The sequence below is a fragment of the Pelodiscus sinensis genome, chromosome 9 (genome assembly GCF_049634645.1).
Source record: "Pelodiscus sinensis isolate JC-2024 chromosome 9, ASM4963464v1, whole genome shotgun sequence".
NCBI lineage: Eukaryota > Metazoa > Chordata > Testudines > Trionychidae > Pelodiscus > Pelodiscus sinensis.
Genome location: NC_134719.1, coordinates 34,613,787 through 34,640,309, shown reverse-complemented (window position 1 = coordinate 34,640,309; position 26,523 = coordinate 34,613,787). Strand labels below are relative to the sequence as shown.

Genomic DNA, 26,523 nt, shown 5'->3' with positions numbered 1-26,523 from the left:
CCACAACATTCTTGGCAGCAAGTTAAGGGAGTATGGATTGGATAAATGGACTATAAAATGGATAGAAATCTGGCTAGACTGTCGGGCCCAATGGGTAGTGATCAATGGCTCAAAGTCAGGTTGCTGGTCAGTTTCTAGCAGAGTTCCCCAAGGATCTGTTCTAGGACTGGTTTTGGTCAACATCCTTATTAATGACCTGGATGAGGAGATGGATTGCACCCTCAGCAAGTTTGTAGATGACACTAAGCTGGGGGAGAGGTGGATAAGCTGGAGGGCAGGGACAAGGTCCAGAGTGACCTGGACAGATTAGAGGATCGGGCCAAAAGAAATCCGATGAGGTTCAAAAAGGACAAGTCACAAGCCACACCCCCTACTGTAGAGTCCTGCACTTGGGATGGAAGAATCCCAAGCATTGTTACAGGCTGGGGACCGACTGGCTAAGTAGCAGTTCAGCAGAAAAGGACCTGGGGATTACAGTGGATGAGAATCTGGATATGAGTCAGTGTGCCCTTGTAGCCAAGAAGGCGAATGGCATATTAGGGTGCATTAAGAGGAGCACTGCCAGCAGATCCAGAGACGTGATTATTATCCTTTATTCGGCTCTGGTGAGGCCACGTGTAGTATTGTCCAGTTCTGGGCCCCGCACTATAGAAAGAATGTGGACACATTGGAGGGGGTCCAGTGGAGGGCAACCAAAATGATGAGGGGGCGGGAGCACACGACCTATGAGGAGATACTGAAGGATTTGGGTTTGTTTAGTCTGCAGAAGAGAAGAGTGAGGGGGGGATTTGATAGCAGCCTTCAATTTCCTAAAGGGAGGTTCCAAAGAGGATGGAGAAAGGCTGTTCACAGTAGTGACAGATGGCAGAACAAGGAGCAATGACCTCAAGTTAGTGGGGGAGGTCTAGGTTGGATATTTGGAAAAACTATTTCACTAGTAAGGTGGTGAAGCCCTGAAATGGGTTACCTAGGGAGGAGGTGGAATCTCCATCCCTAAAGGTTTTTAAGTCTCAGCTTGACAAAGCCCTGGCTGGGTTGATTTAGTTAGGATTGGTCCTGCTTTGGGCAGGGGGTTCGACTTCATGACCTCCTGAGGTCTCTTCCAGCTCTATGATTCTATGTGGGTTGTACCCACAAAAGCTCATGTTACCATCTACATGTTTTGTGAGTCTCTAAGGTGCTGCTAGACTATTTGTCGTTTAAGTTTTTCCAGGCACAGACTAACATAGGTTCCCCTGCAAAGCTTTGGAATCCAGTGGAAGTGTTAGAAATGGTGAAGGCACTAACTAGTATTTGAAATCCACCTTGGGGCTGACAGAGGGCACAGCCTTTTTGGGGAATATCGGGATGGCAATAACTATCCAAATGCCATTCATCTGAAGAAGTTGGTTGAGCCCACGAAAGCCATCTACGTGTTTTGTTAGTCTTTAAGGTGCTGCTAGACTATTTGTTGTTTACAATTTTCCAGTAACAGATGAACTTGGCTACCCTGCTGAAGCTATCCAAATGCTGTTAGCATATGGGTGGTTGGTGGAGTCAAATTAGTCTCCAAATGAGAGTTGGTTTCAATAAGACTGGCAATTACTTAAGAAAATCAGAAGCTTCAGGGGGTAGCCAAGTTAGTCTGTACAGGATAAATTTAAAAACAACAAATGGCCTGGTAGCACTTTATAGCCTAACAAGACATGTAGATGGTATCATGAGCTTTGGTGGGGAGAGCCCACTTGTTCAGATGACCAGAGCGCTGGCGTGGAATTAAGGGCAAGTCAGAGGAATCCCAACATGAACCGCACTTCTGCACAAGTTTCCGTCCTTTCAGCCACTGAGTTGGAGTCAGTGCTTCCCTTTAGCCCGGAGATGGGCTGGGGCTTAGCTGCTGTCAGGGGAGGACTCCACAAAGGCAGCGGGGCAGTGCTGTCAAATCTCAGCCCCCCCGGTTCCTCCTAGTGTGTGTGTGGGGTCCAGGACCCACAGCTGCATAGAGCTGAATCCTTCTGCCCTTCGGGGCCGCCCGGCCCTTCTCCCCTATCAGGGCAGGCCCGGCCGAGCACCTTCTCTCGGGAGCCGCCCCCCGCCCGCTGGGGCCGCGCGCCCTGCTGCCCGGCGGAGGGAGGTGTCCTGCTGGCGGCCGCCGGTCGCTCGCTGGCGGCGGCCTGGGTGGGGAGTGTGCGCCTGCGCGCCGGGCTCTCGGAGGGACGTGGCCCGGCTGCCTGGGGCCGGGGCGGCGCGGCGAGCTCGGGGCAGGCGGCGGGGGGACAGGCCGGACGAGGAGCTGCGGGCCGGGCTGCACGGGAGGCCGATGTTCGCACCCCGGCCCCCCGGCCAACGCTTCCAAGGTGAGGCGCGGGCGGGGCAGAGAGCCCCCAGCGCCGGGCCTACGCGCTCTCCGCAGGGTGCGGGGACCCCCGAGGGGGGCGGGCCGGGGACCTGCCCTCCCTGGTGCCCGCTCCCTTCCCGCTTCCAGCCGCCTTCCTCTCGCTTCTCCTTCGTTCCTGCCTCCCCCGGGGCCGGGCCGGGTCTGGTCGTCTCGTCCCTTCCCTCCCTCGGCCGGCGCTGAGCTGGGCTCCGGCTGCTCGCCCTGCGGAGCCAGGAGACCCGCCTCCCTCCCTGCGAGCGCCCGAGGAGCAGCCTCCGCTCGCCCTTCACTCTCCGGAGCGGCGGCGGCAGCTGCGGCGAGCTGAGGTTCGCCCCGTGGGGCTGGGAGCGGCTCTCTCGGTTTCGGGCTCGGAACCAGCTGCGAGGCAGCCCCCGAGAGATCTGGGCTGGGCGGGGGTGTCGTGGTGTTTCCCTACTGGGATGAGTTGGGCTCCTAAAATATATCGGGTACTCAGGTCTTTCCCGACGGCAAGAAGCATCATAAGTGAAAGGGCTTCACGTCCTGGCTCTCTGACCCGTGTGAACGCACTGATGCTCTAGGGTAGCACCAGGACTTCATCCCAGTGACTCCTGCAAGGAGATTCCACTGCGGCATAATCACAAAATATATTCTGCTGTGACACGTTTGTCTTATTGTACGTGGGTGCAGATTGCCTGCTACATGGTTTGTTTGGATTTAGTGATGTTTAAAGGTAGTGGATTGTGTCGATCGAAGTGGCTAGCTTGCAGCTTCACAATAAAATAGCACCCACACAAAAATGTCAGTCCTCTTTAGAGGTGACCTAGGGAGCTTTCACCTTTGGTCCAGAAGAGATCTTGATGGAGAGTAATTTGTCTTGTTAAAATAGAGTTGACAAAAAGGTTTGGGAGTTTCACTCTTACAGGGCTTTACTTTTGGACTTCAAATATTTCATTCATTATAAAGTATTGTCTTCAAACGTGGCCTGTACTGTTTTGGTATTAAATATGGATTACAGAATCGAAGATTAAGAAGTCTCTTAATTGTGGTTGATCAGCTTAAAGTCCTTGACAGATTTTTCTCTGTATTTTAACTTGTATTGCTATCATCACATTTGTTGAGTTACATATGATTCCTGATGTTCTGGTTTATTATGAAACAGAGGGAACTTTGAAACTGATTTGCCATGATTTCAACTTCAAAGCCTCCAACTATTCAAGCAAAATTTGTATTCTTGAAGAAATCCCAGGGCAGGATTATCTTGTTCTGAAAACTTAAACGATTGCTCTTACAAAAATTCAGGTGTTCCAGCTCCAAAATGATTTCAAGTATGTGAGCAGAAGGCCAGTGGAGAAAGTAAAATACATAATAGAAATAAATACTTCTTGTGGTGCTCTCTGCTAGATATAGGGAAGGGCTTAGTAAGACCTCATTAAAACATCATTAATGAAATGTTGAGCCAATGAAATGTTGAGAGGGGGTGAGAAGGAAAGAGGAAAATGTCCTATTGAGTTTATCTAAGGAATCATGATACAAGAATGAACTAGGAAATGTAAGGGCTATATATATTTACCCCATATACATTGCTGGGAGTAGAGGAAGGTTTGGATTAGAATAAAGACAGCCAGGATTTCACTGACTAATCTAGCAGTGTGCTGGGAAATGTGTCCTTTAAAGTGCTATATTTTATTTTCCATTTCCCCTTTCTTCTCTCTGCCATTGCAGCCTTAGTTGTACTTTCACAGATCAAAACTACTGCCTGGAGTATGTTGTGGTAGGGGAAATGCACATGGGGGAGGAGTTTGGAAGGAGGTAGGACGAGGGAGGCAGTGAAGTTGGAGGGACATGGGCAGGGGAGGTGGCAGGAGCTTGTGCTGCCTTGGTGTTGAAAATCTGAATCTTTTTGAACAGGAAGCAGGCAGTGGTGGCAGAAAAATTGAAAGGTTGAAATGCAGGAAGGGAAGATTTGGGGGAGGGGGAGGGAAAGTTGCCAAAAGTCCAGAGGAATAGAGAAGAGGAAAAAACAGCGACTTACAGTAAAGGTATGTGTTGCTTAGTCAACCAGTTAACAGTGATTGTAAATAGACTGGAAGCAAGATGAAACTGCAGGGGAGTTTCCTCCCAATATGATTTTTTTTTTGCCCTGAAAAGCCTCCTTTGTCAGGAAGTAAGAACGTGTCTTGTTAGTGCAGGCACGATGCAAAGAAATCAAATCAGATTTTGTACTCAGGTTTTGATTACATACTAGAAGACTTACCTGGCATTGCCTGTGTCTTTCAGGGCAGGGCCTTGGAGGTGTGTGTGGGGGGTGAGGGCAAAAGGCTAGAAGTGTGGGGGTGTAAGAGTGAGGGTTGGGGGATGAGGAGGGATTCAGAGTGGAGGGGTTCCATGCTGTGGGGCTTTCTCTTCCTTTCCCCAGCCACAAAGGGCCTTCTGCCCTTTCCCCAGCCACCAAGGACCTTTTGCTTCCCCTCCACCCACCAGGAGCACTCTCCTGCTTCCCCTCCCCCCATCAGGGAAAAGAGTTTGGGGCTGGGGAGCTACTTATCTGTTTTGGTGGCAGGGAAGATGGTGAGCCCAGCGCCAACTGGCCATACTGCAGCTGCCCGCAGTGGTCTCTCTGCAGGTTATCTCTCTCCTGTGCTTGTTTCCCACAGTGGCCGCTCTCAGTATCTTGTTCCTCCTCTCTGTGTTCCTCCCTTTCATGTTTCTTCTCTCTGCCTCCTCCCTTTCCATGTCATGGAAGACAGTCCCATTGCCAGCACTAATATTTTTTGGGGGGCACAACCAAACTCTGACCTTGCTTTAAATTAGGATATCAGGAAGTGGCATACCAAATTTGGTGATTCTCTTACCATTGAGGAATTCTTGAGCAAACAGACACTCAGACATTTGTAAAACATTTAGATGGATTCCTTGTTCTTTCGTTCGTTCTTTCGTTTTTTCTCTTTCAGTTTTATGGTCTGTAATTGTAAAATATGCATTCTGTACTTGTTTCTTTAGTTGTCTAATTGCTAGTAGACCTTCATATTTTATGTAAGATTTTTTTCTTAAATGTTTCATACTTAAAATGCTCATTTATTTTTTTAAAGGGTCTTGTATCCAGAATTCTGTGCACATGTATGCTAAGCATAACAAATCATAAATTATAAACCTTCATTACTGAAATAGCCTATGCTAAATAGATGTCTCGATTTCACTCTAATTCACCTTCACCTACTTCTTGGAGCCTTGGTAAAATAGTATCTTATGTACAACATATCCAAAATGAATGGCAACTTTTCCTGAAATAAACAGCAATGAAAAATATAATTAATGGTTGGATGTATTCTCTGCTGTTCAAGAACTAAGAACATGTAGCACATGGCTTATAGATGGCACTATGAGTTAATACATTTCTTTCTTATTTATGGGTGTAGTTGGCAAATTTTGGTTTAGTTTGTTGGGGAAAACTAGTGTGGTTTCATCATAGGTTCCTGTGGCTGTTGGCCACAGCATAAAATAACAATCTATCTGCCTTTTTGGAGGAATGTTAAATGGAATAGAAGGGGTAATAGCGATTGAGACTAATGAATTGGCATAGTGCAGAGAGAAATTTGAGGGAATGGTATCTATTTCATATGCACATGTATTCATTTTCAAAAACTAGATCTGGAAGGGAGAAGACATTTGATGTGAAGTCCTATGTCTAATGCAGAAATTCCTTATATAACTTACTTAATGTCTTTAAAACATTGTTCTTGCTTTTTCAGTGGCTGCCCTCAGCCTTGGTTCTGTTGTCAAATTGATACTGTGAGGAAGTTTTTTCCCTTCTGTCTAATCTGCCCTCATGTAAGTTACAGCCTTAATGTAAAATTTTCTGTCAATGTGTTTGTGTCAGGATGTCCAGTTTGTATGAACTGCCTAAATATTTAACTGTTTTTAATGTGTTCCATCGAGGAAAACTTAATGGATATATTGAAAGAGACATTTCCACACAGTGGTTCTTTAATTAGCAGTTGCCTTTGTGATATTTCAGAGGGGATCTTATGAAGTTCCTATCTTCTTGTGCCTACCCTGCATTAAGGATGCTAAAGATTAGTCGACTATCTGAAATGCTTATCCAAATGCTTATCCAATAGTCAGTCGACTAGTCGATTTACCCCCCCCCCCCCCACCTCTATCAGATAGAGGCAGCAAAGGGGAAGGAGGGGAGAGGGAATCCGTAGCAACACACAGATGATCCACGGTTCAGCTGTGAGGTGCTGCCGCTTTGAACACCGCTTCGGTGGGGAAATGCTGTGCAGAACCTGTGGTCAGCTGGTGAATCTCCCACTGACCGCAGGTTTTGCACGGCATTTCAAATCTGTAGCACAACGTGGATCCCAGGGTCAGCGGGGGGCCCCCTCTGTGTCCCCCCTCTGGCCCTAGGCTCCATGAGTGGGTTTCCACTTTGAAATGCACAAGAGCCCCTGCTTTGATTTTCAGCCTGGAATTAGTGAGACTTCCCCCCCAGCGGGGGCTCTTGTACATTTCAAAGGAGGAATGCGGAAGTGCCTATCTACTAGTCGAGTAGTTGATGGAAATTCCATTGACTATTCGACTAGTAAATTAACCGCAATTTAACATCCTTACCCTGCATATAAAAGGGGTGCGTGAGTGTCTCATCCGTACAGATGATCATGTTAAGCTGTGAATGAGGTTTGAATACTTTTATATTGTTTTGGTTTGCATAATTGCAAATGCAGAGAATTCGTGGCTCTTCAAGTTAAACCACTTTATTTGATTTCTTTGACAATCCTTTCCAGTGGTGTACAGGGAATACTTCTGTGGGTAAGGCATCAGACTAGCAGTCAGTTCCATCTTCATGCTGTTTCTGGCTCTGCCAAAGACTGATTTCAGTCAAGTTATTTAATCTGTGTAATAGTTCCCATTCTGTGCAAATAGGTTTTAATTTGGAAAGCAATCAAGACCTCACCTAAGTTGTGAACATTTCCGCTTGCATGCGAACCATCTCTAATAGCTTTTATTAATAAAACCTGCATTTTGTAATCTGATCTTTTTATTGCCTGTATTTGCACAGTTGAATCACTCAGAAAAATGAATGGCAATTAAGTATTTATTTTGATAATGGCTAAATATAATGGACTTTCCCACAAGATCTAGTGTGTCTAAATGAAATGACCAGAGTTTAAATTCATATGAATTAAGACTTCTGAGTTTTTAAATATGGCCTACTGGACAATGTGTGATGGCAGGATGTGAATTAGGGTGATAATTTGATGCTCATTTGGCCAATGTCCTAGATAGGTTTGATTATTTTATTCTAAGTATTATAAAAATAGCCTAGCATAAGATACCACCTAAGTAATTATATTTGCATATTTTTTCAGTATACAGGGTCTTCTAAAAATGGATTGCTGTTGTCTCAGGTTCTATAAAGGCTCTAGTATCTGATGTGGTAAGATGGATGGCATGCCAGAAATAGCTTAATATGATCTTGTTAGTAAAACATATTGAACTTAATGAGTGATGGTGTTCAGCAAGTTGCGTTGCATGTTTAAGGCACCTACGGTTCCTGGAGGATATATAGAGAATGATCAAACTATGAGGAGATTTGAACAAGAGAACTCTGACGAATGGAAATCCAAATTAAGTAACTTTGATTTTGTGAAGTTGACTTAAAATTTTGTTCTACTGTTCTTCCTTCTTTTACTTTAGATGTAGGAATGTGGGAAACCATGATAATTTTTTTAAATTAAAGATCTGGGTCAGAAAATTCTGGAATACAAATAAGATGGGACAGTCTTTTTGTTGTTGTTGTTTTAAAGGCAATCTCCTATAGATTGTGCAGTACAAACTGAGTTCTGTATTACAGAATTTGTAGGCTGTGTCATTGTGTCCTGGAGATTGGGGCTTTACGTAATTTTTAAAAAATCAGTTATACACCAAAAATAGCATAAATCAGCTTTACTATCACCCTGAGATTGTTCTTGCTGTTCTCAGTTTGTTTTAAAGTTCTTATACACAAATGCTGCAAGTCTTAATAATATGGGTGAACTAGACTGTCTTGTATTGAATGAGGATATTAATATAATAGGCATCACTGAAACATGGTGGAATGGGAGTAATTAATGGGATACAGTAATTCCAGGGTACAAAATATATTGGAAGGAGAGAACAGGTCATGCTGAATAGTACTATCTGTAAAAGAAAATATAGAATAAAATAAAGTTAAAATCTTAAATAAATAAATCTTAAATAAATTTAATTTAATTTAAATGCTTTTAATAATATGAAAATAGCAGTAGAGACATATTAACAACCATCTGACCAGGACAGTGATAGTGACTAGGGATGTAAGCAACTACCTGATAAGCGAAGGCTTATTGGGTAGTTGAGTAGGAACTCAAATAGTCTCTTCTCCCCCTTTCCTCCCCTGGTGCCAGAGAGAGGCAGTAAGGTGGGGAGCATGAGCCAGTGCTTGGGGAAGCCAGCTTAAAAGCTGGCCTCCCTCCCCCCCCTCCATTCCTGCACCATCTCTGCAGGGAGCAGGAGAAATGGTGTGAGCAGGGATTGAAACAGTCTCACTTGCGCTGGTCCCACTGCTGCTCCTCTCCCTTTGGAATATATGAGCCGCCTGCAGCTTCTACATTTCAAAGGAAGGGGGCACAGAGGGGAATCTGTGCCAGCAAGGACTGCTTTGATCCCCACTGACATGGGTTCCTGCTGCCTCTCTTCCTTTGAAATGTACAGGAACCACGGCAGCTCCTGTATGTTTCAAAGTGAGAGGTGCAGTGGACTACCAAGTGCCCCCCTTATCAACTAATTGAGACGTCAATGTTAATTCCATCGACTACTCGATTAGCTGATTAATCTAAATTTAATATCCCTAATAGTGACTATGAAATGCTAAAAAGATGAGAGGCTATATAGCTGCGGTGTCCAACCAGTTCTAAAGCAATTGCCATTGTAGCGGCAACTGCTATAGGAAACAAGACACGCTCAACTAGCCAAATAGCCCACTGGACATGGGCTGCTGCCACCCCGCACTGCTGCCTCTGTATCGGAGGCAGCAGCACAGAGCGACAGGTCTGCGGGAGGAGCTGGTTTTTTAAATTCTCTCCTCACGGACAAGCTCCTGCCTGGCACACCACAATACTGCCTCTGATACAGAAACAGCAGTGCGGAGTGGCAGGGAGTTCTTTGGGAGTGGGGCTGGAGCACACTGGCTGCTGGTCCCTTTACCTCCAGGGACTATAGAATAGTTGAGTAACTGATAAGAATTAATGAGGTTAATCGACTATTAATTAACCAATATTTAACATCCCTACTTGGAAATAGTGACCATAATGTAGTAAAAATCAACATACCTATGGTGAGAACACCATAGCAGCCTAATACTGTGATATTTAATTTCAGAATGGGGAGCTACACAAAAAAGAGGAGATTAAATAGAAATTAAAAGGTATAGTGCCAAAAGTAAAATCCCTGCAAGCTACATGGAAACTTTTCAATGACACCATAGTAGAAGCTCAACTTAAATGTGTACCCTGATTTAAAAAACACAGTAAGAGAACCAAAATAGTGCCGCTGTGGCATAAAAACCAAGTAAAAGAAGCAGTGAGAGATGAAAGGAACTTTTAAATAGTGGAAGTTAAATCCTAGTGAAAATAGAAAGGAGTATGAACTCTGTCAAATGAAGTGTAAAAATATAATTAAAAAGGCCAAAAAGGGATTTGAAGAACATCTAGCCAAAAACTCAAAGTAATAGCAAAACTTTTTAAAAATAGGTCAGAAGTAGGAAGCCTGCTAAACAACCAGTGAGGCCATTGGATGATGGAGGTGCTAAAGGAGCACTCAACGACAATAAGGTCTACCTGTGCTGTGCTTGGGTTAATTTTGCACTAGATAGGTAGTGAGTGGAATTATCTCTACTTTTGAAGTGGAAACATGCACACTTCAGCAGTAAAGTAGTAAGAATTCTGATTTCAGTCTATGGATTGTGATCTGTAGATTGTTTTGTAAGATTCATAGTTACTAATATGCTATTCAGATTCCCAGTAGAACTGAGGTGTTTGAATGCTTTAACTGTGTTTCCATTATGTATGCTCCATCTTAATTCTGGTTTGATGAAGCTTTCTTAGAACATCAAAGAATGCTTTGGTGCTGTTTTCTTTTTTACGGTACGTAATTAAGGTTTATAAGTTAGGCTTTTGGTGACTCTTGACAATATTTTGCTAAATTCTTGATTCCCTTAGTAGTTATCCTTGCATCTGTCTCAAAAATAAATTGACTTGAAGCAGCATTATGGAAGTTAGTGGTTGAGTGAGAAGGGGGAAGAGACTATATTTTTGTAAATATCTGAGTGGTAAAGATTGAAGGACCTCCCTATAATTTGTGATAAGCCTTTGGACATGGATAAGACTTCAATCTTTCCACCAGAAATTTAAGTAAGATTTCATGGTATTCAGTAGGGATGTTAAAGTGCATTTATTTGTGTAAACATGTAACCACTGGAAATCTTGCACATCTACATTAGGGATGTGAACGTGTAGCTGAGTACACAGTTAACTGAGGAGCCTGAATCAGCTCCCCATGTGTACCAGCTCCTTCCTCCCCAACGTTCTGCCTCTGTATCAGAGGCAGCAGCATGGGGGGGAAGGGGCAGGTGGCTTTAAGATCATTATTCAATCCTAAATTGATGGTATTGAATTTGCAAATAAATTCCAGTTCAGCTGACTCCCAAGGTTTTGAAATTCTTTTGTAGAAGAATGGCTACTTTCAAATCTATTACTAAATGTCCAAGGAGCTTAAAGCATTCCCCTGCAGCAGGCACATGTAGGGTGGGCAGAGCAGCAGTTGTGTGTGTGGGATGGGACCTCAATCCTTGGTTCTGTGCAGGGTAATGCTGCTACTTGTGGAAGCAGATGGGGAGCCGGTGTGGCTCTCGGGGCACTGGGGGCAACCCCCCCCCCACCTCATTGCTTCCTTCTCTCCCAACCCCCTCCCCCATGCCGGTGGAGTGGGGCAGTGGCAGAACATATGCAGAGGTGGGGTCAATGGAATTTCCATTGACTGCTTGATTAGTTGATAAGGAGGTTAGTTCCTGGAGGCAGTGTGAGCCGTGACTCAGTAGTCCTGGCTTGCGCTGGCTCTGGAACTGTTGCAGCTCTGCCTTTTAAATATAGTACAAGCCACGAGGCTCTTGCTACATTTAAAAGGCAGAGCCGCATAGGGTGACCTTACTACATTTAAAAAGCAGCTCTTGCTCGTGGCTCTTACTGCATTTAAAAAGCTGAGCTGCAGCAGTCTGGGACCTGGTGCAAGCTGGGACTGCTGAGTCCCTGCTTTTGCAGGGTTCCCTGTTATGGCTCTGCCTCCCCTGCTCTCCTTGCAGAGATGGTGCTGGGAGGAACCATATTTTGAGCTGGCTTCCTCCAGCACTGGCTTCTGCTCCGCCCCCGCTTGCTGCCTCTGATAAAGCAAAGCAGCAGTGTGTGTGTGTGTGTGGGGGGGGGAAGCAAGTAGTCGACTATCTGGTAAGCCGTATTGGGTAGTTGACTACTTGACTAGTCGATTACATCCCTAGTGGGGATGGCTGTAGGTGAGGAATGGCCTGTCTCCTAAGGTCTGAGAGTGAGGGATCATTTTCCAGCAGGGGCGGATGAGAGTTTTGCGGGGCCCAGGGCAACACAATTTCATGGGGCCCCCCCTTTGGAGAAAAATAGAAAAAAGGCGTCAAATGTGCAAATTGAAGGCTATTTTCGTATTAAATGTGAATTGGGTAAATTTGATAGAAACTTAATTTAGTTGTATAATTTTTATTTTAATTATATTGTAAGTCATTCTTAAACAAAATTCTGCATTAATAATTAAAATTTTCATTTGTATTTAAGTCTATTATAGCTGTCTAGCTCTTTTGGCAGCACATTCTTCAATTATGTCATTAAAGTCCATTTCTTTATACAGATCGTTTTCAATTGATATAATCGAAAGACCTACAAAATGCTCTTGACTCATAGTAGATCTTAAGTAATTCTTTTAGGATCAATTTTTCCATAGCACCTTTTAGGCTGAGATTACATTCTTCAAGTTTTCTTTTTTTCTTTAATTTCTGGCTTCCTGACAAATATTTTCTATCTTCGTCTCTCGCTCTGCTAGTCATTTTATATTTTGGGGTTGTCGGCAAATTTACACTTATAAAATTGTTACTTATCTGTAAAAAATGGAGTGAGTGACATGGCATATGCGCCACGGCCACAGCTGACACATAGAAGCGTGTGCACAAATCAGTTTCAATCCGTCTCCCGTTGCGTATTCACATTACTTCATTACACGTTTCACATATCAATATTAAATGTTCGTTATTAAAAAAACTAGCCAATAGCCTGTCATAAGACGGGATTTTCGGGTCTCTCCTCCATGTCTGTGTCTCTCTCTCCTCCTCCTCCTCCTCCTACTGTCTCCCCCCTCTCTCTCAGCTCTTCTTCCCCTCCTGCCTCTCACTCTTTCCCGTCTCCTCCCCCTCTTGCCTTTCACTTGTGGAGCCCAGATGGCCGTTTGCATTGCTTGCTCCCGCGCGGTGGCTCGGCTGAGTGGCGCAGAACTCAGCCGAGCTTCATGGCGGGAGGCGAGGTGGTGATGTACATGGCCAGGGGGCGGGACCTGGAGCCTCTGTCATGCCCTTTGCCTCTTGCCGTGGCGCTCGGCTGAGTTCTGCGCCACTCAGCTGGGTCGCTGCGTTGGAGCAAGCGGCGCAAGCGGCTGTTTGGGCCCCGTGCCTCACCCTGGTGCTGCACGGGGAGTGCGGGGCCCAAACAGCCGCTTGTGCTGCTGCTTGCTCCCGCACAGCGGCTTGGCGCGGGGCCTGGGGCAGCAGCCCCGCTCGCCCTGCCCTATATCTGCCCCTGTTTTCCAGGATAGATGAAAGATTGTCAACAATGTGCTGGAATGGTTTTAGCAGGGGCTGTAGGTGGTGATCAGTGACTTTGTTGTTTTTCTTTGGGCCTGTCCTGGAGGAGATGATTTCTGGGTACTCATCTGGCTCTGTTAATGTGACCATCATTTATTTGCACTGTAGTACTGTATCCAGGAAGTGGATATCTTGTGTGATTGTTCCAGGCTGAAGTTGATAGTGGTTTGGAAATAATTGAAATCCCTGTGGAATTCTTCAAGGGCCTCCTTCCCATGGGGTTCACATAATGAAGTTGTTGTCAATGTAGTGTAAGTAGAGGAGAGCCCTAGGGGATGGGAGCTGAGGAAATGTTCTAGGTCAGCCATAAAAACATGGGGCCATGTGGGTACCCATTAAGGATGTAAAAATGTAGTTAAAAATGTAACTGTGTAATCGCTAAAAATCCTAGTGTTGTTTTTTCTAGGAAGATGACTTGTGCACTGTAGTTCCCTCAGGAAGTCAGTGGTGTCTCGAAGATAGCTGTTAGTATTGGTTGGTAGGAATGTTAAAAGAGTTTAATGCAGTAACTGCGTAGTTAGTGGTTGCACATGCTGAGGGCTCCGCCTCCCCCCCAGGAGCGGGACCACCAGCCCTTGGCTGCCTGGTTCCTGGGGAGGGAACTTCGCTGCAGCAGTGAAGCCACCACCCCAGGAGTGGAGCCAGCAGCCCTATCCAGGGGGGAGGGAGAGTTGCTGTGTTAGTCTACATCAGCAAAAACAGTTAGTAGGAATGTCAACGTGTAGACGACTACACAATTAACTGATAAGCCTAGGTTTATTGATTAATCCTGTGGACTACATGCATTTCCCCCCTTGCTGACTCTAATACAGAGGCAGCAAGGGGGCGGGAAGGTGGGAGCTGGTGCCCATGGAGAGTAACAGATCTACCTGCCCCTCCACCCCACATGCTGCCTCTGCGTGGAGGGTGAGCAGGGCAGGCAGGAGCCAATATATGTGGGGAGTTGGCTTTTAAGTGGGGCGGGGAGAGGCAGGCAGGAGCTGGTGCTGAAAGCTGGCTCCCCCCCCCCCCCAGCACCAGCTCTACAGAGCTGCCTGCCTCTGGGGGGACGCAGCAGGGGAAGCATTCTCTGTCCATGACCTGGGCTCATCACAGACAGAGGCTGCTCCGCAAGAGCAGCGCCTTGGTCCCCGTGGGCAGGGGCTGCTCCAGCATCCCACAAAGCAGCCTCTGTCCGCGGAGGACTCTGCCCCCTCCCCTCCACCATAACAGGGGCTGCTGCCACTCCATACTGCTGCCTTTGTATTGGTGGCAGGGCTCTTCCCGGGAGTGAGGAACACACTGGCTGTTGGCCTTGCCTCTGGCGACTATCAAATAGTTTTTCCTTTTGTTTAAACTCCTCATTAGGGATGTTAGTTAGCATGTAATTGAATAGTCGTGTAACCTCATCAAATTTCAGTGGTTACACAACTATGTAGCACTTTAAAGACTAACAAGATGGTTTAATAGTTGATGAGCTTTTGTGGGCCAGACCCACTTCCTCAGATCAATAAGGAGTTTCTGAGGGTTAGGTGGGTCTTTGCCATCCTGACTTCCAGGGAGGAGGTTTCGCTGCCCTGCTGCAGTGAAGCCATCTTCCTGGGAGCTGGCTGAGTTTAACAGATACGCTGATGTTTATTGCTTAATGGTATCTGTTAAATGGTTAGTTGGTTAAACTCTAACATCCTATTGGCAGGGCTCGCCAAGCGGCGGCGAGCCCTACTCGCCAGCTGTGCGGTTTCGCGCAGTTCTGCACATGCGCAGATCGCTCTGCTCTGGCTCTTCCGGGTTGTAATCTACTCACCATGGGTGAGTAGATTACATTATTTGTTGAGCCCTGCCTATTGGTAGCATAGAGTCTGAGGAGAGAGTCCACCTAGTCAGATAACCCTGCTGTAATGGTGACAATGCCTGAGATGACGGGGCGTCCAGGATTTCCAGATTTATGGATCTTTGGTAGGAGTTAGAATACTCCTGGTTGGGGCTTTAGGGCTGTGACTTAGTAGATTTGGTCCCATGCTATTGGAGGGAGTAAAGAAACTAGGTAAGACAGCTGAACCGGAATTCATTTGTAAATCCAATACAGGCAGTCCCCGAGTTACGCGGATCCGACTTACGTCGGATCCGCAGTTACGAACGGGGCACTTCCTCTCCCTGGTCTCGAGCAGACCAGGGAGAGGAAGCAAAGCGGCGGCGGAACGCGCGGCCAGCTGACAGCCCAGATGCGTCTGGGCTGTCAGCTGGCCGCGCGCTCCGCTCTACTCCCCCCCCCCCTCTGCAGACCAGGGGGAGGGGGAGCAGAGCGGAGCAGAGCAGAGCGGCGGAACGCGCAGCCAGCTGACAGCCCAGACGCGTCTGGGCTGTCAGCTGGCCGCGCGTTCCGCCGCTCTGCTCTGCTCTGCTCTGCTCCGCTCTGCTCTGCTCCCCCTCCCCCTGGTCTGCAGACCAGGGGGAGGGGGAGGGGGAGCAGAGCGGAGCACGCGGCCAGCTGACAGCCCAGACGCGTCTGGGCTGTCAGCTGGCCGCGCGTTCCGCCGCTCTGCTGTGCTCCGCTCTGCTCCCCCTCCCTCTGATCTGCAGGGGGGGGAGCAGAGCGGAGCACGCGGCCAGCTGACAGCCCAGATGCGTCTGGGCTGTCAGCTGGCCGCGCGTTCTGCCGCTCTGCTCTGCTCCGCTCTGCTCCCCCTCCCCCTGGTCTGCAAACCATGGGGGGGGGGGAAGCAGAGCGGAGCACGCGGCCAGCTGACAGCCCAGACGCGTCTGGGCTGTCAGCTGGCCGCGCGTTCCGCCGCGGGGAGCAGAGCAGAGCAAAGCCGCGGAGCCCGAGGGCAGCAGGATAGCCACGGCGCATCTGGGCTGTCCCGCTGCCCGCGTGTTCCACCGCTTTGCTCCCCGTCCCCCTGGTCTGCAGACCAGGGGGACGGGGAGCAAAGCAGAGCAAAGCCACGGAGCCCGAGGGCAGCAGGATAGCCACGGCGCGTCTGGGCTGTCCCGCTGCCCCCGTGCTCCGCGGCTTTGCTCCGGACGCCTGTGGTACAGCAGCTGGGGCGCTGCCGGTTGGTCCCGTAGCGCCGCTCTGGGTGCCACTGGACCAACCCAGCAGCACCTCAGCTGCTCTGCCCCAGGTGTCCCCTAGTCAGCAGCTGCTGAAAATGACCAGTGGCTGACTACAGGAAGCCCCTGCCCCGGGCTTCCTGGAATCAGCCGCTGATCAGTTTTAGCAGCAGCTGACTTGGGGATGCCTGGGGTTCTTAAGTTGAATCTGTATGTAAGTCAGAACTGGCGTCCAGATTCAGCCACTGTTGAAACTGATCAGTTTCAGCAGCGGCTGAATCTGGACGCCAGTTCCGACTTACATACAGATTCAACTTAAGAACAAACCTACAGTCCCTATCTTGTACGTAACCCGGGGACTGCCTGTAGTATCAATTTAGCGAGTTAAGATCCTTATTTAATCCTAATGCAAAGGCAATTTTCTTTCTCTTGATTTCCACATCAGTTGCTGTGAATGAGCCTCACTTGATCAGCCTTATTTATACAAGTACCTTCTTTCTTTTGTTGTACACACACCATGGCTCTATTAACTCCACTCCAATTCATCCGATGAACTGGGTTTTACCCAGGAAAGCTTATGCCCTAATAAATCTCCGAGAGGTAGCAATATTAGTCTGTAACTTTAAAAACAATAAGTAGTCCTTTGGTACCAAAGAAACTATCATGCATAGAATCATGAACTTTCTTGGGTAAACCCCACTTCATCAGATGAATTGGAGATAAATCTGTTGTATGGATGGTGCTACAGGTCTCCTCATTGTTTTTGTAGATGCAGACTAACATGGCTGGCCCTCTAAGAATAAACTTGTTACTCTGTTTAACAAATGGGAAAATATGACTAACTAGTTATTGCAATGACGAGCAGCTCCCTGGATGTTTATGGGAAAAGCTTTCATGTAATTGTATTGAATCTGTGCTGCATTGGTTTCCTTTTAGTGTTCCTCTTTACTAAAGCCTTCACTGTGCTGTTCCATCTCTAGAATACTTCATTAGAAACTCAAAGAACCTAAACTTAACATCACATATGCTATGTATAATAAAACAATAGCAATTAACTGATGTTATTTTAAAACTTGGAACTGATATAAATTAAATCACTTCTTACTCAGTGTGACAGGACAGGTTAACGGGCTTGATGGAAGGGGTGAGAGGCAGCTCTGAAAAACAGCAAGGGCCCTAGCTAATTAGGGACAGCTAAGACAGGGCTTCTATAAGTCAGTTAAGGGCCAGCTGACTTCAGGCTGCCACAGACCTCTCTAAAAACCTTCTCTGTGGGGGAGGGCATGAGAGAGTGGAAGAGGAGTTTGGAGGAGGCAGAGGGAAGTGAGAGCTGATAAGGAAAAAGATAGAGAGGCTGAAAAACAGAACTGTCAGCACTGCCAGGATAGCCGAGGAAGGTAAGGGCCCTGACAAGGAGTGTTTGGGCTTCTTTCCCCAAGTGGCGTGAGAGTCCGACTGGTGACTAGTGGGGACGGGTTACTCAGCCCAGGCTGACCAGGACATCTGCCCCAGCGCCTGTGTAGCCAAGAGGCGGAAGCCCAAATACTGGAAAGGCCAAGTGAGACTGCGAGATTGTGGACAGAGCAGGGCTCTGGGACCCAGGAGTGGGTCTGAGACTGCCACGCAGTATAGCTTGTTTGCAGATACAGGCAGTCCCCGGGTTACGTACAAGATAGGGACTGTAGGTTTGTTCTTAAGTTGAATTTGTATGTAAGTCGGAACTGGCTTCCAGATTCAGCCGCTGCTGAAACTGACCAGTGGCTGACTACAGGAAGCCCGAGGCAGAGTTTCTCTGCCCTGGGCTGCCTGGAATCAGCCGCTGATCAGTTTCAACAGCAGCTGAATCTGGACGCCTAGGACAGAGCAGCTGGGGCGCTGCTGGGTAGGTCCCCGCAGGGGCGGCGCTGCGGGGACCAACCGGACAGCACCCCAGCTGCTCTGCCCCAGGTGTCCCCAAGTCAGCCGCTGCTGAAACTGATCAGCGGCTGATTCCAGGAAGCCCGGGGCAGAGCAACTCTGCCTCGGGCTTCCTGTAGTCAGCCGCTGATCAGTTTAAGCAGCGGCTGACTTGGGGACACCTGGGGAAGAGCAGCTGGGGTGCTGCGGGGTTGGTCCAGTAGCGCCGAGGAGCGGCGCTGCAGGACCAACCCAGCAGCCCCAGCTGCTCTACCCCAGGCGAGAAAAGCCTGGTCTGCTGGGGGACGTACTAGCTGCGCCCCCCAGCAGACCAGGGAAATCCGGACAGCGGGACCGTGGAGATGCGCCGCGGTCCCGCCCGCATCCTCCCCAGCTTTGCTCCATGTCTCCCTAGTCTGCTGGGGGGTCTCCAGGAAGACGAGGAGCAAAGCCGCGGAGGGGCTCGGGCAGCGGGGCAGCCCAGGCGCTTCTGGGCTGTCCTGCTGCCGGCTTCCCCCGAGGCTTTGCAAAGCCGCAAAGGGGCTCGGGCAGCCCAGGCCTGGGCGGCCCCACTGCCTGAGGCCCTCCGCGGCTTTGCTCCGCGTCTTCCTGGTCTGCAGACCAGGGAGACGCGGAGCAACTTTTGTTGCCCCGGAGTACACGGGCAGCGGGACCACGAGGTCCTGCAGTCCGTGTCCTCCGGGGCGAGAAAAGCCCCGTTCGTAACTGCGGATCCAACAAGTCGGATCCACGTAAGTCGGGGACTGCCTGTACACATGATGCAGAGTGATGGTTATAACATATCTTCTAAATTTTGGTTAAATATATGCAACACTTGATAGTAGTTGATGAGAATGCACTCATACCAGTAGCTGCTATATTATAATTCCTCAGTTTCTTTTCTAACAGTAGCTGATGATTCTGTGGTATTGGAACACAATCACATTGATTACTGTGAAAACCTTGTTACTACATCTCATTAGTGAAAATCAAATTGTATTCTGTAGGGCTACGTCTACACTGGCCCCTTTTCCGGAAGGGGCATGTTAATTTCAGCTATCGTAATAGGGAAATCCGCGGGGGATTTAAATATCCCCCGCGGCATTTAAATAAAAATGTCCGCCGCTTTTTTCCGGCTTTTAGAAAAGCTGGAAAAGAGCATCTACACTGGCCCCGATCCTCCGGAAAAAGCGCCCTTTTCTGGAGAATCTTATTCCTACTTTGAAGCGCTTTTTCCAGAGGATCGGGGCCAGTGTAGACGCTCTTTTCCGGCTTTTCTAAGAGCCGGAAAAAAGCAGCGGACATTTTTATTTAAATGCCGCGGGGGATATTTAAATCCCCCGCGGATTTCCCTATTACGATAGCTGAAATTAACATGCCCCTTCCGGAAAAGGGGCCAATGTAGACGTAGCCTAGCAGTGTTCTCTCAACTTTTCCATCCATGTGCAGATTTTTTCCATCTGTGTGCAGAATAATGTTATGTGCACTGAGCCATGTGTGAATGTGCACAATCGGTAGAAAAACCTTCAGCTGTGGGAGCTCTGTTAATCAGCTGGGCGACATATGAAAACTCTCCTTAGCAGCCATACAAGCACACAGCTTGCAGTGAACAATGTTCTGTAGACATTGTAATATCAAACCCATCCCTCTGGTATCAGACTTCCAAAAAGCTCAAACTTAATAACATCACTTAATAACATGACTTTACAGATCCTAATCTTGAAATTTATTGAAAGGATTCCATACTGAGGAAGAGAGCAGTTTTCGGATAAAGGAAATGCATGTTTTTCCAAACGAAGTTCATTAAAACTAGGTATAGTTGCTTAAGGGGGACATTCACCCATACAAATCCTTGTCTAACTGTCTTTATTTTATTATCCTTGAATAGATCATCATTCCCATAGATCACTTTCAGTGGCAGACTTTACCCTTCTATATTCACCTTTCTTACAAACAGTAACAATACTCTACAAATGGCACATTCCTTATGCTTTTTCTAGATTGCAAAACCTTAACTCTGACTTCAGCAGCATTAGCATACATGTCTGTTAAACACGTGTCTGGTGTGTTTTCCCATAACGAAGTACGAGGTCTGAGTCTTGCACCCGCCATCCCTCCCATACCAATGCCTGTGCCTCCCCCTCCTCCTGCCTCTCCTGCTCCCGCAATGCCCCTCCTGATGTACCCCATCCTGCCTACCTCCCCGTGCTGCCTGCCCCGATGCAGCCTGAACCACACATAGTGGTCTGCCCTCGCAGAGGCAGTCGCAGGGGCTATCCCTCCCAGCAGTAGCTCCCCCCTCCCAGTTCAGAGCCTCCTCCCCCCTCCTACCCTACATTGTGGTCTGTCCGCCCCGTGTAGGGCCGCATTAACCAGGACAGCTGGGGATAGGCTGCGTCCCTCACAACACATGTGGGCATGGGCACGGCCCCGACAGTGAATTCCCCTGGGGGAAGAAAGTGCCTGCCTCCAGCCTGTCAAACAGGCCGGAGTTGCTTAGAATGTGGGCGTCGTGTGCCCTGCCGGACCAGCCCGCATAAATGTCACGGACGGGGATGTGGGTTGCATCCAGGGCTCCCCTGCAGTTGGCGAACCCCAGGGCAGCGAAGCCGGCCATCGTAGCCTCCACGTCCCGCAGGCGAATGACTCACTGGAGCAGGATGTCATTGATGGCACGGACGACCTGCAGAAAGGTGCATAGAAACACAGAGAAAAGCATCACATAAGGCAGGGTGAGTATGTGCTCCTTTGGGGGGTTCCCACCCCCTCTGTGATGCCCTCTGTCCACACACACACACACACACACACACACACACACACACACACACACACACACACGCCCCCACGGGCCACTGCCCCCCCCCCCGCAGGCCTGTACAAGGGAGGGACGGCCCAAACCCCTGGGTGACAGGGCATGCCCCAGCCTGGAGTCTTGTCTGCCCCTGGGCATGGAGTGTAGCACCCTCTACCCCCCCCTCCCCGCTCCACCCCTTAGCACTTACCTGCATGACAATGGCACCGACGGTGGATCTGCCCGCCCCGAGCTGGTGTGCCACCGATTGGTAGCTGTCCGGGGTGGCCAGTTTCCAGAGTGCGATGGCGACCCTCTTGTCCACGGGGATGGGTGCCCGCAGCTGAGTGGTGCTTCTCTGGAGCGTAGGGGCGAGCCAGGCACATAGCTCCAGGAACGTCTGCTTTCGCATCCAAAAGTTCTGGAGTCATTGCTGGTCGTCCCATTGCCCCAGGACCCACCAGTCGGTACTGGTGTCCAGTCTCCACAAGGGCCTCTCCATGGTGGGGTGGGGATGCCACAGGGACGCCATGGCCTCCCTGGTGAGGGAGTCCAGAGCGACCTGCGCCTTGAGGTCCTGGACGAGGAGTGTAGCAGCAGCAGCAGGCACTCCAAAATTGCCGGAAGGGGCTAGAGCAGGCACAAGGCCACCCCTGGCTCCATGGCACAAGAAGAGAGCTGAGGTCAAAAAATCAGCAAATGGCACTAAGGCACAAGCTGTGGTGTCCAACAAGGCAGAGGGCAACCACAAGTAGAGCTGCTACAGCTGTCAGTTCCTGCAAGAGGTCCTAAAGCTCGCAGCAGGAGAGAAACGGCTGTCCAGGGAGATCCTTTTAAGCACGTGTCTCAAAGGAGCTCCAGCCCCCGCCCCCGGAAAGGGCTGGTGCCCTTTTGCCCTCTCCAAAATGGTTCTAGGCTCCTGATTTTGCGTATGTAGACGCTCTCTTGCGCAAAAGTGCATCGTTCTTACGGTGAGTCCCGGTGAATATAGACGCTCTCTTGCGCAACTATTAAAGAACATTTGCGCAAGATCGTGCCAATGTAGACGTAGCCTTATAGTATAAGTGTGCAAAGACCAGAATTAGGATAAACATGCATACAATCTCTGCAACGAGAGGGGCATACAATCCAAAACGCACACAATCTAAGGGATAATCTCTCTTTTGGCAATCCTGTACAGTGACAGACTGATTTTTATTGCATGTTTTGGAATTTTGTTGAATTTTTTTATTTATGGTAGGGTGATTAGGAGATGGCACAAATAGGGTGTTAATGCTCTTTAAATTCTGTTTCATATTATATGATTGGTTGTTGAAGTGGGGTATTATTGCATAACTACTAGAATAAAATTATGATTCTTGGTATCTCCAGTTTTGATTTTTGTTTGTGTTTATGTAATTTTGCTTTATTTTCTTTTGACTTTATAGAGTGGGTGAGACTGATTTCCTCACAATTTCTACTTCCTCCCAAAAAACAGGTTACATCTTTCTTCTTCCTTCAGGCATTTGCAGCAAGCTCATCATTCCATGCCAAGATGTTTCCAATGTTTGCTTGCTTTGGAAATGCTATTCAGTAGCACTGAGACAGTCTCTATATAGTGATCATAATAGCTGTTCTTTTCTTTAAGATCAACCTGGTTCTGTCTATATAATCTGTCTATTTATATTTGAATTAGTTGCAATACTTAGTATTTTTGAAGCAGTTCAGAGCCTTTACCAAATTGAGTTGCTACAACATCCTCTGAGGTACGTTATTAACCTTTACAGTAATGCTTTTTATTTAAACTGAAGCAGCAATAATGTATGCCTTCATTGCAAGAGAGCATAGAGGATGCTACCTGTATGGTACATGCATAGATATGTTAGTCTTCAGAACCCCATTTAGCAGATCTTTTTCTATGAAAGGTGTTACCCAAACACTGATTTTGAAGCAGACTGGTTTCTTAAAGCTGATCTTTAAATAAACATAGATTTTTTTTTGGAGACTTCTGAGCCAGAGGTGGGCAGACAAATTCAGCTAAGGTAAATGGATTTGAACCTTTTCTCAAGCTTAAATTAGGTCCTCGCTGTTCCCATGTGTCCTAGAATCCCCACCTTGGTACTTCTGCCTTTGGAGATCTTGTGGGGCTTGGCAAGAGCTGCTCACGTTTTTGGAATGAGTATCTATTTGAGAGAATAGGGGATTCAAAGCACACTAGGAGGGTTTCTGCACATTTTGTTAGCATAGGTAAAAATATGCATTCATCCAGTTTGTGTAAGGCCTCAAATAACTATTTCCTGCTGCCTTATGGTATTTAGCAAATCTTCCTTCTGCATCTGAAACACAAAATGAGACTCAAATCCAGCAATGTATTTTGAAATATAATGGGCTCACTATTCCGACATCCCCATAAATCTCATTACATGAGGAGTAAGGGATGTTTAGGAATATCAGGTTATTTTGAAATGTGGTGCTGTGTAGACAGCGCCACATTACAAAATAAACTGTTTCGAAATAAGCTATGCAATTTGCGTAGCTCAAATTTTGTAGCTTATTTTGAGCTTCGGGTGCAGTGTAGGTGCATCCTTAGGGTACGTCTACACTTGTTCCCTAGTTCAAGCTAGGGAATGCAAATGTAGGCGACTGAACTTGCTAATGAAACGGGGATTTAAATATCCCACGCTTCATTAGTGTGATCTCGCCGGCGTGTTACTCTGCTCAACAGCTGATTCGAACCAGGAAGTGCGCGCCGGGACGCGTTAGTTCAAACCAAACCCCCTAACGTTACTCCTCATTTTTTGTGGACCTAAAATAACAAAGCATTGACAGAATGCAGTTAACTCTGCTTCTCTAGGTGGAACTTTTAGGGTCCAAACAACTAAAGCAGTATTTGACTTTATTACTGTACTTGTCTACATCAATGTCCTTGTGAAGATGCATTTGGAATTAAAATCATATTTTAATTCTGTGCTGCCAATTCTAAACTGTTTTGAGCATTAACGTTCTTTAATTTGTATCTGAGGCAGCAACATGGGGTGCCAGGCGGGAGCTGTTCCGTGAGGGGAGCCAGTTTAAAAAACTGCTCCCCTTGCAGTCCAGCTGTCTGTAACCCTGTGCTGCAGCCTCTGATACATATACAGGGGCAGCAGTGTGGTGGTGGCAGCAGCCCCTTTCTGAGGGAGAGGGAGGCGATGCTGAGCTCCCAGATCCGGAACTGAGCTGGGCTGCCTGGCTCCTAACCACCGCTGCAGCTCTGCATTTAAAGTGTATAAGTCCCAAACCCGACGTGAACCAGGACTGAGCCAGGCTGCTGGACAGCCTGCTAAAAAAAACTTACTGGCAAGCCCGGAGCGTGGGGGGAGGAATGAGTGTAGTCCAGTGGTCTCCAACCTTTTGGGGTTGCTGGGCACCTGGGGGCAGGGACCACTCATGCGCCGGGTGCCCGGGGGTGGGGCTGCACATGCGCACGGGGCGGTGCCACCCATAAACTACACACCCAGGGTTGGCGCCGCTCCTGCGCCGCATGCCCAGGAGCAGGGCCGCCCATACGCTGCATGCCTGGGGCCGGCTCCGCTCCTATGCCGCGCGCCCAGGAGCTGGCAGCGCCCATGTGCAGCGCACCCGGGGAGCGGCGCCGTTCCTGCGCCACACACCCAGGGCAGGGAGCCACCCATACACCATGTGCCCAGGGCCGGAACATACCATTCCCTGCGCGCCTGGGGGCAGGGCTGCTACCCATGTGCTGTGCACCTGGGGCTGGCGCTGCCCCTGTGCCGTGTGCCATGGGGCAGTGCCACCCATGTGCTGCCCATCCAGCTGGGGGGGGGCGCCCATGCTCCGCGCACCCAGGGGCCGGTGCTGCCCGTGTGCCCGGGGGCGGGGCCAGCCCCGATCACTTTGTGAGTGCACTGAAATGGCCCGGCGGGTTCCATGGCGCCTACGTGCACCACATTGGGGGACCACTGATGCAGTCTGTAGCATTAACCTATAAGCTTTTGCTTATTGGTTAAATTGACTACACTATTACATCCCTATCTGGAATAATATAGTCTTTCCAAATATTTGTATACACCTTTGCTTATAGAACTAAGTTAACTTAAATCTCGCTAAAGTTTGAATGCTTTCAAATTTTGCTAGGTTGAATTGTTTTAATAATTGATTCTAGCCCCTAACAAGGAATATTGGGTTGATCAGAGAATTATGGTAGTGTTCCTAACTAGTTCAGTTTGCTTTTCCTGAGTAAATGGAGCTCATCAATTCTATTTAACTTATTTCAACAAACATTCTTATGTTGCCCAATTTTCTTATTAGGTAACAAGTAACATCTTAAAATAACAAAAACAGTGCAAGATGTTTCCTCTCTATAAGTTAATCTTAGACATTTGTAATGATGTAACATTTTCCTAACTAGATCAGCAATAGTAAAACTTGAATTATTTTCTATAGGAAAACTTTTTTAGTGCCTGGAGCCAGACTGAAATGTGCCCAGCTTTGCTTTTGTGGGTGGACTTCATAATTGGGATGTAAAATCCTGTTTTATTGGCTAATAAAGGCTGGGCTGGAGAGCCCCACCTTCCCCTCCCCAACACCACAGGCAGAGGCTGCTCCACTTTGGCCCTGTCTGCGGTGGGTCTGGGTGCATCACAGGCAGGGGCTGCCCTAGTTGTCTGGGGCCTGCAATGGACAGAAGCTGCTCCCATGGAGCATCCTCTGCCTGTAGGGCACCCAGATAACTGGAAATAGCTCTTGTCCCTGGTGGGCCCCTTGACTTGTGCCAGACATTTTTCTGCTGTGATTTTGGATGCCACCCAAGTTTCCTTCTGGTGGACAACTTGAATAAGGGTTTTACTTGCCAGTCAGTCTAGATATTCTGTGGTGGAGGAGGTGAGATACTGAGGAAGATAATCTGTTTTCTTTCAGTGGTATTGCTTCAAGGAATTCTTAAATTAGACTGGGGTTGGCAACCTTCAGCATGCAGACCATCAGGGTAATCTGTTGGCAGGCTGAGACACATTTTGTTTATATTGACCATCAACTGATATGGCCATCCGCAGATCCCTGGGACCCTGCTTCATTGTTCCGGGCCAATGGAAGATGTGGGTAACTTGTGGGAGTAGATTTGTATTCTATAATCTAGATTCATTAAAAAATGATTACTTCATTCCCACTGTTAGAGATCATAGGATCATTTTATCTTTGATAGCTGTGGTTCTTGTTGACTTGTAGCAAAACTTCCAGCCAGTCCCTCTTTGAGATTGGAGAGGGTGCTGAGAGCAAGAGAAAACTTAACATCTTTGGTACTTCTTCATAAATCCCTTACGGTACATCTACATTGCAATGCTATTCCGAAATAACTTAGTCCACATCTACAACAGGCAGTTATTTTGAATTAAGTCCTCTAGCTTGATAGTATTTTAATGTTCCTACTCCAACTCCTTCATTGTACGAGGAATAAGGGAAGTCAGAGGAAGACTGCTGGATTTCGAAATAGATGCTGTGTGGACGCTTCCAATTTTGAAATAAGCTATGCAATTG

General features: G+C 47.9%; 1 protein-coding gene and 1 long non-coding RNA gene across 8 annotated transcripts in view; one reads left to right on the top strand and one right to left on the bottom strand.

Annotated features, from left to right (window-relative positions):
- The window catches only part of LOC142830584 (uncharacterized), a 101,354-nt gene that overhangs the window by 33,121 nt on the left and 41,710 nt on the right, over positions 1-26,523 (bottom strand). The window lies entirely within an intron of this gene.
- Positions 2,153-26,523, top strand: part of EVI5 (ecotropic viral integration site 5) — a 138,675-nt gene continuing 114,304 nt past the window's right edge. For 4 of the 7 annotated variants that reach the window (XR_012905957.1, XM_075936543.1, XM_075936542.1 and 1 more), the window contains exon 1: positions 2,204-2,336. The gene's annotated coding sequence lies outside the window, so the exon portion shown is untranslated. Of the gene's footprint in view, positions 2,337-2,660; positions 2,683-6,087; positions 6,167-26,523 lie in introns of those variants that run through there. The other 3 variants (XM_075936544.1, XM_075936541.1, XM_075936539.1) reach the window with 2 other exon arrangements.